At 39.9% G+C, this 15,553-nt stretch overlaps 1 protein-coding gene across 1 annotated transcript in view; it reads right to left on the bottom strand.

Moving 5' to 3' along the window:
* Positions 1-15,553, bottom strand: part of FAM117B (family with sequence similarity 117 member B) — a 112,410-nt gene that overhangs the window by 37,957 nt on the left and 58,900 nt on the right. The gene's annotated exons all lie outside the window — the stretch shown is intronic.

Genomic DNA, 15,553 nt, shown 5'->3' with positions numbered 1-15,553 from the left:
ATACTATATCTTTACAACAATATTATACAACTATAAAAAATTAGTAAGGAAATTCATACTGTACAGATATGAAATAATCTCTATGATGTATTGTTAAGTGAAAAGTCTCAAGGCTTAGTACAATGTGTAAAACAACTTACTTTCTATGAGACTGCTAGGAAGCATATAAACCTATGTAAATTATCTCTGGAAGAATATACATGGTTACAAAAGAAAGTGGTACCAGTGGCTGCATCCTAGGAGGAAGAACTTCACGATATATACCCTTCTGTACCTCTGGAACTTTGTACTACAGTAGTCCCACCTTATCTGAAGTTTCAGTTAAGTATGGTCAACTTCAGTCCGAAAATATTAAATGGAAAATTCCAAAAATAATTCATAGTTTTTAAATTGCATGCAGTTCTGAGTAGCATGATGAAATCTTGCACTGTCCTGCTCACTCCAGCCCAGGATGTGAATCATTCCTTTGTCCAGAGTATCTAAGCTGTATATGCTACCCACCCATTCATTAGTCACTTAGTAGCCATCTTGGTTATCAGATCGACTGTCTCTTAGTATCACGGTGCTTGTGGTCAAATTACGCTTATTTTACTTAATAATGGGCCCTAACGTCCAAGCGTACTGATTCTGGCATATTATTATAATAGTTCTATTTTATTATGAGTCTTCTGCTGTTAATCTCTTACTGTGCTTAATTTATAAATTGAACTTTATCATAGGTATGTATGTATATGAAAGACATACTATACACAGAGTTCAATACTACCTGTGATTTCAGGCATCCACTGGGAGTCTCGGAACGTCCCCTTATCTGTGGGCACTACTGTACATGAATGACTGTACAGCCTATTCAAAACAATAAAAAGTACCTGGAAAATACTGTGCACAGTTTGACTATCCTTTGCCTTTTTAACCTACCAATTACTAACTATAAAATGGTGCAGTTTTAAATGGGGAAGAAAAGGAAAGGTTTTCCAAAATCAAGAAACTATCATCATAATTAGTCCTTGCCCCAGGCCTGGACCTCATCCTTATAGCAAAAAGAACTCCATTCTGACAATAATCCTTAAAAACTGAATCAGAAGGAAGGGTTGCAATTTGGTCAACTTCCCAGCACTCTATGCCCAGTTCCTCCTTAATCTCCATCTTCACTTTAGGGTCACTAATTGATACAGTAAGTCCCATAATAGAGATGACACCTATTATGTTCATTATTTCTCATATTAGGGTCCACAGGCTCAATGTTTGTTGCTAAAACACCAGTCAGAAAGACCAACCTAGACCACAATAAATAGGACCACAGAGCATAAAGTACCAAAATCAAAGTAAAACCAAAATCAAAGTAATGATCTTAATATTAAAAAATTTTAAATCTTAACAAACACATTGTTAGTATATAGCACAGTATGCATGGTTCAGATAATATATGTTGGTGTTACACAAACTCTAAATCTCAGCTCAGTTATATAACATCTTTGTCATTTTAGACAACTTATTTTTCTTATATGAAAAATTTTATTTTCTTCATTTATAAAAAAGGAATATTATTTACTAAAATTGTAAGTTGAATTTAAGGGGTTAATATATGTAAAGGGTTTATATTTTTAAGCACAGTGCCAAGAACGAAATAAATAAATGTTAACTATTATTTTCACCCTATTACACCAAATAGTCATTACTTATTTTGTTATCTCTATAGTCATGGAGATATATGGAAGAATATAGAGAATTCTTTAATCAAAAAGAAAAAAATTGGCTGAGTCATAATTTCACTTAAAAACAAAGTCCAGATAAAAATAGAATACTTTCATAAAAATATTTTTTTGAGTTGCAATCAAATGTGCATGATAACAGACACTAATAAAACATTATAAATGGGGAGAAGCAAAGCCTGGCTCTTGAGAGTAGTCTACTGGTTAGCACATCTCTCAGTGAGAGCTAAAGCAAGGAGGGCAAGAGTAGGAATGTGCTCTATGAGAGTAGGAATGTGCTCTGTGTGTGTAAATGAGTGTTATCATCTTTACACTCTAAAACCAAAAAAAGAAAAACTCATATTTTATATTAAAACTTTGGGTTAAATCACGAAGACCTACATTGTAAATATAATTCCAAATTTAAGAATTGTTTGTTCAAAATTTTACACTTGCATTTTAGATTTTAGTTCAGTGTTTAACTCAGATCTTACTTGCTGAGGTTGTCAAATATAGTTTGCGAGGGGTGGGGAGTTGGCTTTTACCTCTCTCTATATAGCTACTATATAGAGTAATCTCCTTAACATATGTGAAAAACAAGGTTACAAAAGAATGTGTAGAATATATTTTTTAAAAATCACCTTTTTTTTCTTTGTTTTGCAGCCTCTAGAAAAATAACTGATTTAAGCAAGGATCATCAATGGATACTAAAACCATTAAATAAAAAGTTACCAGGAAACAGGATATTCATGTGGCATCAAAAATTACCCCCACAAGAGCATGCCCAGGATCTTAAGGCAGAAGCAGAGGGCAAGCCCCCTCCACCCAGATGCAGGCAAGAATCAGCACACCTGGTGTCCTTAGGCAGGAGCCGAGGGCCAGCCCCCTCCGCCTGGAAACAGGTGAGAAACAGAGCACACCCAGGGTCCTAGGCAGGAGTCAAAGGCAGCGTCTCTCACTGGGAAACAGGCAAGGTGCAGGCTGAAAACACCACTATCATGTAGATAGCCAACCATAGCCACCGCCACAGCCACAAAAGTGACTCAACATCACAGCAGTTGCCACAGCTACTGAGCAGGCAGCCCACCAGACACCTGATTGCAGTGACAAAAGGAGAGTCACCAGTGAAGACTGGAAAAAGAGGACGATGTTTCTCTCCTCAAAGCCCACTCCAGCGTAACAGAAGAAGCAACTGCTCTACCATACCCCTGCTTTATTTCTGATTTTAGTAAATTGTCTTCCCTCTTTTTTTCTTGACCAGTCTTGATAAAGGTTTGCAAATTTTGCTTATTCTTTTGAAGAACAACAAAAAAAGAACTACTAAGCAGTCTACAAAGCACCACTGATGTGAATATTTTATTCAAACATTAACTTTACATAATTCTCTTAGGGTATAATAATCTTTATATATATGTTGTGTAACTTGTTAAATGTGTAACTATTGTTCATTTTCTTTGATAGACTCTGTTATGGGAAATCAAAATCAAGCTTAAAACTCATTTCTAAATTAATTAATTATTAAAAATTACCCCCATAAATTACTTGCTAATTGCAAAAGGAAAAAGTTTATTTCCTCTACAAATGTGTAGGATAATTCATTTTTAAAAAACTTACTGAGAACTAAAAAGTATGAGAATGAGCTATTCTAAATGACAAAAGACTAAAGAGAACCCAAGTGCAATGTATGAATCTCAGATTGAATCTTAGTTTTAAAAAAAGGTAAATTTTAACAAAAACTGGATGTTACATGATATGGAATTGTTAATTATGTTAGGTAACATAACGCTATTGTGGCTATATGCATCACATATAGTAATATTCCTGAAAAAAAAAAAAAAAGTAATGACTTGAATCTAATTGTGAAGAAACAGATAAACCCAAATTGAGAACATTCAACAAATACACTGGTCTACACTCCTTTAAAAAAAAAAAAAAAAAAAAAAGCAATGTCTTGAAAGGCTGAGGAACTGCTCAAAATTAAACGATACCAAAGAGACATGACATCCAAATGTTATATGCATTCCTTGACTGTGTCCTAGCTTACAGAAGAAATTGCTACAGAGAACAAAATTGGGGCAAATGAAAAATTTGAAATATGCATCATATACAGTACTGTATCAATGTAAAATCCTTTAAATTTGATAATTATATTGGTCATATTTTTTAAATGTCTGTTCATATACTTGAAATATTTAAGAAGAGTCAGAATGTCATCAACTTACTAATGATTAGCAAATAACAGTAACAATAACACAATTATATATACAGACAAAGAAAGCAAAATGTGGCATGCATCACTTGGTAAACACAGGTGAAAAGTATATTTGTATTCAATCTATTATTCTTGAAACTTTTCTCTAGAATTTTTGTTTCTGTTTTTCCAAAATGAAAACTTTAAACAGCATTAGGGAAATTATTAAAGTAAATGATATTAATTTTAAGTATAAAAATAAATTCAAGAAAAAGCACAGAAATATAAAAATTACCTACATACTTATTAAGAACAAGTTAAATATAATATTAAGAGGACTTATTACAAAAACAAAAAAGTAAGCATAAAGAGCAACAAACAGCTTTGCTAATTTCAGTGATAACATGTTCAGGGCAGCATCACGCAGCCCCAGCCACCAGAGCCCCACACCCCACAGCCCCAGCCACTGGAGCCACATGCTGCGTGGCTCTGGCTACCCACAGCTGCACCCACCAGTGCCCCCAGGACTTCTGAGCCTATCCAGTAAAACAGAGACTATAGAATCCACCCAGAACCAAAACTAAAACACCTAACCAGGGGAGTTTCAAGATGGCGGCGGCTGTGGCGGCTGCGGCGGCTCGCGCAGAGTAGCTGAGATGTAAAAGGCGGCCACTGGGCCTCAGGCAGCCGGGAAACTTGTGGACCTTCCTCTCACCATCTCTTAAGGGAGGACTACAGCTGCTGGCCTGTTGTGGGGGCTCAACGCCACTTTGCCCCCGGCAGGAGAGGCTGCCTCATTTACAGGCAACAGCTTTGAAGTGTGGAGCAGGAAAAGAACTGTTTCTTAGCTGCAAAAGCGAGTCTTGAAACAGGGAACACGGCGCCAGGGTTGCTGTGGATGCAGCCAGGATCCCGGAGGCTGGGGCCGCACTGAAGGCGGCCAGCTGCCCTATTCAGGATTCGAGGTTTCAGGCCAGCATTAAAGAAGATTCCTGGGAGCGCCCGAGCTGCGCCACGACTGAACAGCCCGAGGCGGCAGCGCCGAGAACACGGAAGGCGACAAACCAGAGACAGAGAGCGAACACCCGACCTGGCACAGCACTGTGAGTGATCCCTGGCACAGCTCTGTTCGGGGGGTGGATGCCCACGCGGCTCCCGCCTGCACCACCAGGCCACTCACTGCCCCAGGGCTGCCTCCATTTTCCCAGGTGCGGGCAGCTCTGTCCTGCTCGGCCATCACTGAGCCCTCCCACTTGCTAGGCCTGGTGCGGGGCTTTCCGGAGCCTGCAGACTGGCCTCCGCTCTCACTCCCTCCGCGGTTCTCTGGCGGGGCTGGGGGCGTGGGGCGTCCCCGACCAGTGTTGGGAGGACAAGGAAGTACGGGCGGGCCGACTGTCACTCCACCACACCCTGGACTCCGGCCCCGGTAAACTTCCTGTTACTGGGAGGCAGATACCATCTCTGCGACCACCAGTTTGGAAAAAAGCCTAACGAATTTCTGGTTGGGAATAGTGTGGTAGGAGAGTTCCAAGATCCGCTTGAACCTGCCGGAGAGCAGGCTGCAGGCGGGCGCTAGACTCGGTTTATACCGGGGGGATACAAAGGTGAACAAGACCCGAGAAAGATCTACATAGTGCTACAAAGGCACCCAGAGAGACCCGTCGTCTGTGCCTAGTAGAAACCTGGTAGACTTCCTGGGCGAGGCGGTGCTGAGCAGGGTCCTGAAGGCCCAGCTGATAGACGAGGGGTGCAGAAGACACGCCCCAGCCCAGCACAGTGCGCACACAGTGGGGAGACGTGTGGTCAGGGAGGCGGAGACTCGACAGAAACCACACACCCGGTGGGGTCGCCACTGCACGATCTAACAGCCTGGGCCAGAGCACACGGAACGGGGAGAAGTCCTGTACAGGAAGTGAAAGCTCAACAGAGATCACACACCCTGTGGTACGTGATCCACCAGCCCAGCAGAGTCCAAGCTGACCAGAAAGGTGGATCCCCGGAGAAGCCCAAGACCCGAGGCAACCACACACACAAGACACTAGAGGCCAACTGAGCAGTCACGGCGGGAGCCATACCAAATTGGCAACCACAGCAACATCCTAGTTAGTCATTAGTCTCAAACCGGTGGACTGTGAAACCCCCTGCCACAATGAATAAACACCAAAAAAAAGATACCAGAAATACAAAAAATCAAGAAAGTACACCACCAAAAGTTAATAAATCTCATACTCTAGATCCTATAGAACAAGAAGCCCTTGAAATAACTGACAAGGAATTTCGAGTGATAATTCTAAGGAAACTGAATGAGATACAAGAAAACACAGCTAGACATCATGAGGAAATGAGGAAAAGTATACAGGATCTGAAAGAGGAAATATACGAGGAAATCAATGTCCTGAAAAAAAATGTAGCAGAACTTGCTGAACTGAAGAAGTTATTCAGCGAAATAAAAAACACAACGGAGAGTTTAACCAGCAGGCTTGTCGAAGTTGAAGAGAGAACCTCTGAACTTGAAGATGGGCTGTTTGAAATAACACAAGCAGACAAAAAGAAAGAAAAAAGAATCAAGGACATGGAAGAAAATCTGAGAGAGATATCAGACAACCTCAAGCGCTCAAATATCCGAGTCATGGGTATTCCAGAAGGGGAGGAAAATGGAGATTCCATTGAAAACATATTCAACAAAATAGTGGCAGAAAACTTCCCAGGTATAGGAAAAATCACAGATCTTCAGATCCAGGAAGCTCAACGATCTCCAAACGTATTCAACCCAAAAAGGCCTTCTCCAAGACATGTCATAGTCAAATTGGCAAAACTCAGAGACAAAGAGAGAATCTTAAAAGCTGCAAGAGAGAAGCGTCAAATCACCTATAAGGGAGCCCCAATCAGGTTAACATCAGACTTTTCATCACAAACCCTAAAAGCTAGAAAGGAATGGGATGATATTTTCAAAATACTAAAAGACAAAGATTGCCAGCCAAGAATACTCTACCCTGCAAGGCTATCGTTCCGAAATGAGGGGCAAATAGTATATTTCTCAGACAAACAAAAACTGCGGGAGTTCACTACCACACGACCACCCTTACAAGAAATCCTCAAGGGAGTACTGGGTTTGGTTCCTGAAAAATAACTACCACTGCCATAAAAACCCAAGAAAAATCTAAACCCACTAGTACAATAAAAATGGCATTCATGAAGAGGAAACAAGTTAACAAAAACACTATCTACAACCTAAGGAACCAACAAACAAAGAAACCTAACAGTAAATCAGAGAGCAAGGAACAAAAGACACCTAAGACAACCAAACAACCAATAAAATGCTAGGAATAAATCAACACCTTTCAATAACAACTCTTAATGTTAAAGGCTTAAATTCCCCAATTAAAAGACACAGACTGGCTGACTGGATCAAAAAGCAGGACCCAACTATATGCTGCCTACAAGAGACCCACCTCACCCATAAAGATTCACACAGACTAAGAATGAAAGGATGGAAAAAGATTTACCATGCAAACAGAAAAGAAAAACGAGCTGGAGTAGCTATTCTTATATCTGACAAAATAGACTTTAAACTAAAAACCATAAAAAGAGACAATGAGGGACACTACTTAATGATAAAAGGACGAATCCATCAAGAAGACATAACAATCATAAATATGTACGCACCCAATGTTGGAGCAGCCAGATTTATAAAACAAACTCTATTAGACCTAAAGAAGGAAATAGACACTAACACCATAATAGCAGGGGACCTGAACACCCCACCCCACTGTCAATATTAGACAGATCATCTAGGCAAAGAATCAGTAGAGAAACACAAGATCTAAACAAGACTCTAGACCAATTGGAATTGGCAGATATCTACAGAACATTCCACCCAACAACCTCAGAATATTCAGTCTTCTCATCAGCACATGGATCATTCTCCAGGATAGATCACATATTAGGTCACAAATCAAGTCTCAATAAATTCAAAAAATTTGGAATTATCCCATGTATCTTCTCAGACCACAACGGATTAAAACTAGAAATTAATAACAAACAAAACTCTGGAAACTAAACAAACACATGGAAATTAAACAGCATTCTACTTAATGACATATGGGTCCAAGAAGAAATCAAGCAGGAAACCAAAAAGTTTATTGAAACTAATGAAAACAATGATACATCATACCAAAACCTGTGGGATACTGCAAAAGCAGTATTGAGGGGAAAATTTATTGCATTAAATGCTCACTTCAGAAGAATAGAAAGATGGCAAGTGAACAACCTAACACTTCACCTTAAAGAACTAGAAAAACAAGAACAATCCAAACCTAAAGTTAGCAGACGGAAAGAAATCATTAAGATCAGAGCAGAACTGAATGAAATTGAAAACCAAAAAACAATTCAAAAGATCAACGAATCAAAAAGTTGGTTTTTTGAAAAGATAAATGAAATAGACACACCATTAGCATGGCTAACAAAAAAAAGAAGAGAGAAGACTCAAATGACAAAAATTAGAAATGAAAAAGGCGATATTACAACTGATTCATCTGAAATACAAGGAATCATTTGAGACTACTATAAACAACTATACGCCAACAAATTTGAAAATCTGGAGGAAATGGATAAATTTCTGGACACACACAAGCTCCCAAAACTGAACCGTGAAGACGTAGAAAATTTGAACAGACCAATAACAATAAAGGAGATTGAAGCTGTTATCAGAAGGCTCCCAACAAAGAAAAGCCCAGGACCAGATGGATTCACAGCAGAATTTTACCAAACATTCAAAGAGGAATTGACACCGATTCTTTACAAACTATTCCAAAAGAGTGAAATGGACGCAAATCTCCCAAACTCATTCTATGAAGCAAACATCATCCTGATACCAAAACCAGGTAAAGATATAACCAAAAAAGAAAACTACATGCCGATATCCTTGATGAATATAGATGCAAAAATCCTCACTAAAATACTAGCAAACAGAATACAGCAACACATACGAAAAATTATTCATCATGATCAAGTGGGATTCATCCCAGGGATGCAAGGTTGGTTCAACATACGCAAATCATTAAATGTGATACACCATATTAATAAACTCAAACACAAGGACCATATGATCATCTCTATAGATGCTGAAAAAGCATTTGATAAAGTTCAGCACTCATTCTTGACAAAGACCCTCTATAAGTTAGGTATAGAGGGAAAGTATCTCAACATAATTAAAGCCATATATGCCAAACCCACTGCCAATATCATCCTGAATGGGGAAAAGCTGAAAGCTTTTCCTTTAAGAACAGGCACTAGACAAGGATGCCCACTCTCACCACTCCTATTCAACATAGTGTTCGAAGTACTAGCCAGAGCAATCAGAGAAGAGAAGGAAATAAAGGGCATCCAGATTGGAAAAGATGAAGTCAAACTGTCCCTGTTTGCAGATGACATGATCCTATATATCGAACAGCCTAAAACCTCTACAAAAAAACTCTTGGAATTGATAAATGATTTCAGCACAGTAGCAGGATACAAAATCAACACACAAAAATCAGTAGCATTTCTTTTCTCCAATAGTGAACATGCAGAATGAGAAATCAAGAAAGCCTGCCCATTTACAATAGCCACCAAAAAAATAAAATACTTAGGAATAGAGTTAACCAAGGAGGTGAAAAATCTCTATAATGAGAACTACAAACCACTGCTGAGAGAAATTAGAGAGGATACAAGAAGATGGAAAGATATCCCATGCTCTTGGATTGGAAGAATCAACATAGTGAAAATGTCCATACTACCCAAAGTGATAGACAAATTCAATGCAATCCCCATCAAAATTCCAAAGACATTTTTCTCAGAAATGGAAGAAACTATTCAGACATTTATATGGAACAATAAAAGACCACGAATAGCCAAAGCAATGCTGAGCCAAAAAAATAAAGCTGGAGGCATAACACTACCTGACTTTAAGCTATACTACAAAGCTATAATAACCAAAACAGTATGGTACTGGCATAAAAACAGACACACTGACCAATGGAATAGAATAGAGAATCCAGAAATCAACCCACACACTTACTGCCATCTGATCTTTGACAAAGGCACCAAGCCTATTCACTGGGGAAGGGACTGCCTCTTCAGCAAGTGGTGCTGGGATAACTGGATATCGATATGCAGGAGAATGAAACTAGATCCATACCTCTCACCGTATACTAAAATCAACTCAAAATGGATTAAGGATTTAAATATACACCCTGAGACAATAAAACTTCTTAAAGAAAACATAGGAGAAACACTTCAGGAAATAGGACTGGGCACAGACTTCATGAATACGACCCCAAAAGCACGGGCAACCAAAGGAAAAATAAACAAATGGGATTATATCAAACTAAAAAGCTTCTGCACAGCAAAAGAAACAATTCACAGAGTTAAAAGACAACCAACAGAGTGGGAGAAAATATTTGCAAAATATACATCTGACAAAGGATTAATATCCAGAATATATAAGGAACTCAAACAACTTTACAAGAAGAAAACAAGCAACGCAATTAAAAAATGGGCAAAAGAGCTAAGTAGGCATTTCTCTAAGGAAGATATCCAAATGGCCAACAGACATATGAAAAAATGCTCAACATCACTCAGCATCCGGGAAATGCAAATCAAAACCACATTGAGATACCATCTAACCCCAGTTAGGATGGCTAAAATCCAAAAGACTATGAACGATAAATGCTGGCGAGGCTGCGGAGAAAAAGGAACTCTAATACATTGTTGGTGGGACTGCAAAATGGTGCAGCCTCTATGGAAAATGGTATGGAGGTTCCTTAAACAATTGCAAATAGATCTACCATACGACCCAGCTATCCCACTGTTGGGAATATACCCAGAGGAATGGAAATCATCAAGTCAAAGGTATACCTGTTCCCCAATGTTCATCGCAGCACTCTTTACAATAGCCAAGAGTTGGAACCAGCCCAAATGCCCATCATCAGATGAGTGGATACGGAAAATGTGGTACATCTACACGATGGAATACTACTCAGCTATAAAAACGAATGAAATACTGCCATTTGCAACAACATGGTTGGACCTTGAGAGAATTATATTAAGTGAAACAAGTCAGGCACAGAAAGAGAAATACCACATGTTCTCACTTATTGGAGGGAGCTAAAAATTAATATATAAATTCACACACACACACACACACACACACACACACACACACAAACGGGGGGGGGGGAGAAGATATAACAACCACAATTATTTGAAGTTGATACGACAAGCAAACAGAAAGGACATTGTTGGGGGGGAGGGGAGGAGGGAAAAGGGAGGGAGGTTTTGGTGATGGGGAGCAATAATCAGCTACAATGTATATCGACAAAATGAAATTTAAAAAAATAAATAAATAAATAAAATAAAATAAAACACCTAACCAAACAGGCAATATAAACCAGACATACAGGAGGGAGTGTTTCTCCTCAAAAGTCACTGTGAAGTAATAGAAGCAACTGCTCCACCAGATGACCAGACAGCAATGTAGAGAGATAATAGAAATACAAAAAAACAAGAAAATATGACGCCACCAAAAAAATACAATAATTCTCAAATACCAGACCCCAAAATGCAGGAAACCCTTGAAATGTCTGAAAAAGAATTCTGAGCAACAATCTTAAAGAAACTCAGTGAGATACAAGACGACACAGATAGACAACACAAAGAAATGAGAAAAAAAATCCAGGACACAAGAAGGAAATTTACAAAGAGATAAACACCATAAAAAGAAACATACCAGAGCTCCCGGAACTGAAGGACTCATTCAACCAAATAAAAATCACAATCAAGAACTTAAGCAGCAGGGTAGGACAAGCAAAAGAAAGAATTTCTGATCTCAGACTTCTGGTCAAGATGGCAGAATGAACAGTGCCTAGCATCACTCTCTCCCACAAATCAACCAATTTACAACCATAAAAAAGCAATGACAGCCAAGCTGGGGCCACTGATTAAACTAACTACTATATTCAGCTCATTTTAGGCCCTTTTGGGTTCATTCGTAGGCCAGGCCTAGTGCTAGGACAAGGATTAGGGCAAGCGTTATGGTATTAGTTTAAGGCTATTTGTTTGGGTAGCTCATGGGAGTGGTAGTATAAGAGCGATTTCTAGGTCAGGGGAAGAGGAAGAGAGATCTATGGAGTACCTGAAGTCGGGAGAAGCCACAATGAGAGAAAGAAAAACCCGCTCTGACCATTTTGAATCCTGGCTGCTTCCAGGCTGGAGCTGCTGAGGGCACAGAGCAGGAGCTGGAAAGTTGTAGCTGTGCCCTTTGGATGAAGTTGCTTGGAAGCAGCAGGGCAGAAGAGGGACTTGGTGGCCCCCAGGCCAGCAAAACCACTAATAGGGTTTCCATGGACCCACTTAGGAGCAAGGAGCCACAACAACTGAAAAAAAGGAGCTGCTTGGAGGCCAGTCAGTCATTAGAAGGGACCAGAGCACTGCCCAACACATGGGAAGGGTTTGGAGCACGGGTGGTGGGGGAGACAGGCCCACCGGGAGAACACTGGGGCACAGCAAGGACAGCTGATCTGTCCCCCAGTCAACACAGGACCACTCAGTGGAGACTGGTCAGGAATACAGAACTGCACAGGGTGCAGTTTGATGAAAAGACTCTAGCCCAGACCAGAGTGTCTAAACAACCCAGGTGGCACTGGATCTCACTAGATCCGGAAGTACCTATAAAGTCAACCATTAAACCCTGAGCTACACAAAAAGCCTTCCCTAGGGAATCAGCAGCAAAGCAGCAATTTAGCCCAACCACAGAGCTCAAGTACGGTCCCCACAGGAAGTTCCCCCATTTTAGAAGTAAGCAAAAGACAATAAATTAGTTCCAGTGCAGAGTTTAAGTGGTGGGAACAGCAAATAATCCAATACAGAACTGAAAGAAAAACAAAGTACCCTCAACCAGAGACAAAATTTGATATTAAGTATTAAAGGTCTCATTTCACCAAAGAACACCTATAACACCTAGAAGGACCAGAAGTCCCTGGGCTACCAAGCCAGAAAGCAGGGAGGGCTGGGGGCCTCAGCAATGCACCCCAACACCCACAACCAGTCCTGAGAGTGGGGGCTTCAGGCCTTGGCCACAGCTCCCTGACATATACAACCACTCCAGCAGCAACCACAAAGCAGCAACAGGAAGCGCCCCAGGCTCTCCTGAGCCAGCGCAGTGGGAGGCCTCAGGCCACAGGCATGCCCCCCTGACATGTGCAACCAGCCAGAAACGACTACCAACCCACCACAGGAAGCACCCCAGGCTCTCATGAGCCAGGGAAATGGGAAGCCAAGAGCCTTGGCCAGGCCTCCCCAACATGCAACCAGCCCAGCAACAACCACCAAGGTGCCACAGAAAGTGCCCAGGGCTCCCAAGGCAGGGCGGTCGTAAGCCAAGGACCTCAGCCATGCCCTGACACGTGCAACCAGCCCAGCAATGACCACTGAGCCACAGCAATAAAGGCCCTGGGTTCCTGAGATGGGGTAATGGGGGCCTAGGGCTTTTGCCCCACCACTCTGACATCTGCATCCAACCCAGCGATGACCAAGCCACTGCTGGAAGACCCCTGGTCTCCCCTCTTGGGAGTGCCACAAGCCTCAATCCCACCCCTCCTCCTTCCTCCATCCCATTTCCTTCCCCTTTCCCCTCTCCCCCTCAACTGCTCTGCAACAACATCATAGAATGTAAAAAACATATATATTAGTAAAAATAATAAAAATAAAAATAAAATAAAATAATAGAATTTCTGATCTCAAAGATAATCTATTTGAAATAACCAAAGCAGTCAAAAAAGAAAAAGAATTTTAAAAAATGAAGATTCTACAAGAGCTATCAGACAACTTTAAGTGCACAAATATCCAAATCATGGGTGTTCAGGAAGGGGAGAAGAGAGGAAAATGCACTGAGAACGTATGAAATAATACCAGAAAACATGCCAGGTATTGGTAGACATATGGACTTCCAGATAAAAGAGGCTCAAAGATCTCCAAATAGATTCAATACAAAAAAGGTCCTCTCCAAGACACACTGTAGGCAAACTGTCAAAAATTGAAAAAAAGGGAGAATCTTAAAAACAGCAAGAGCAAAGCAACAAGTTACCTATAAGGGAGTCCCTATCAGACTAACAGTAAACTTCTCAGCAGAAACCCTAAAGGCCAGAAGAGAATGGGGTGATACACTCAAAGTACTAAAAGGAAGAAAAAAAAACTTCCAGGAAGAATACTATACCCAGCAAGACTATTCCTCAGAAATGAGGGAGAAAAAGTGCATTTCCCAGACAAACAAAAATTGCAGGTGTTCACCATTACACAACCGGCCCTGTAAGAAATCCTCAAGGGAGTCCTGCATCTCAATTCCAAAAAATGGAAAGAACAAATCTCACCAGTACAGCAGATATGCAAATGAGAAAGAAACTATACCATACTACCTCAAAAAATCAATGAACAATGAAGACACACAATAAAAGGGACAGAAACAAAAGACACTTAAAACAACAAGAAAGCAATTAAATGCCAGGAGTAAGATAATACCTTTCAATAACAGTGCTAAATGTAAATGGATTGAATTCCCCATTCAAAAGACATAGACTGGCCAAGTGCAGTAAAAACTAGACCCAACTACATGATGACTACAGGAAACCCAACTCACTTGTAAAGACTCATAAAGACAAATAGTAAAGGGATGGAAATATATATACCATACAATTGGAAACCAGAAATGAGCAGGAGTAGCTATTCTTCTATCAGATAAAGAGAGACAAAGAAGGTCATTATATAATGATAAAGGAATCTATCCAGCAAGAGGATATAACAATCATAAATATATATGATCCAAACATTGGAGCACCCAAATATATAAAGCAAACACTATTAGACCTAAAGAGATAAACAGACCCCAATACAATAATAGTGGACTACCTCAACACCCCTCTACCAACATTGGACAAATCATCTAGGCAACAAATCAACAGAGAAACACAGAAGTTAAACTACACTTTAGACCTGGCAGACATCTACAGAATAGTTCATCCAACGACTACTGAATATACATTCTTCTCATCAGCACATGGAACATTCTGTAGGATACACCACATGTTAGGTCACAAATGAAGTCTCAACAAACTTCAAAAAACTGAAATCATTTCAAGTATCTCTTCAGACCACAACAAGTTAAAACTAGAAATCAATAACAAGCAAAACTCTGGAAACTATACAAACAAATGGAAATTAAGCAACATGCTCCTGAACAACCTATGGGTCCATGAAGAAATTAAAGAGAAAAACCAAAAAATTTCTTGAAACTAATGAAAATAAAGACACATCAAACCAAAACATGTGGGCACTGCAAAAGCAGTACTAAGAAGGAACTTTACTGCAATAAGTGCTTACATCAAAAGAATAGAAAGATTTCTAATAAACACCCTAATGCTATATCTCAAAGAACTAGAAAAACAAGAACAATCCAATCCCAAAATTAGTAGACAGAAAGAAATAATTAATCAGAGCAGAACTAAATAAAAGAGATTCAAAAAACAATTCAAAAGAACAATCAAAGTTGTTTTTTGAGAAGATAAACAAAATAGATAAATCATCAGCCAGACTAAGATAGAAGACCCAAATAACAAAAACCAAAAATGAAAAAGAAGAA

The sequence above is a fragment of the Cynocephalus volans genome, chromosome 1, assembly GCF_027409185.1.
Source record: "Cynocephalus volans isolate mCynVol1 chromosome 1, mCynVol1.pri, whole genome shotgun sequence".
Lineage (NCBI taxonomy): Eukaryota > Metazoa > Chordata > Mammalia > Dermoptera > Cynocephalidae > Cynocephalus > Cynocephalus volans.
The sequence above is the reverse complement of the archived record's forward strand: the minus strand, read 5'-3'. Positions and strand labels throughout refer to the sequence as shown.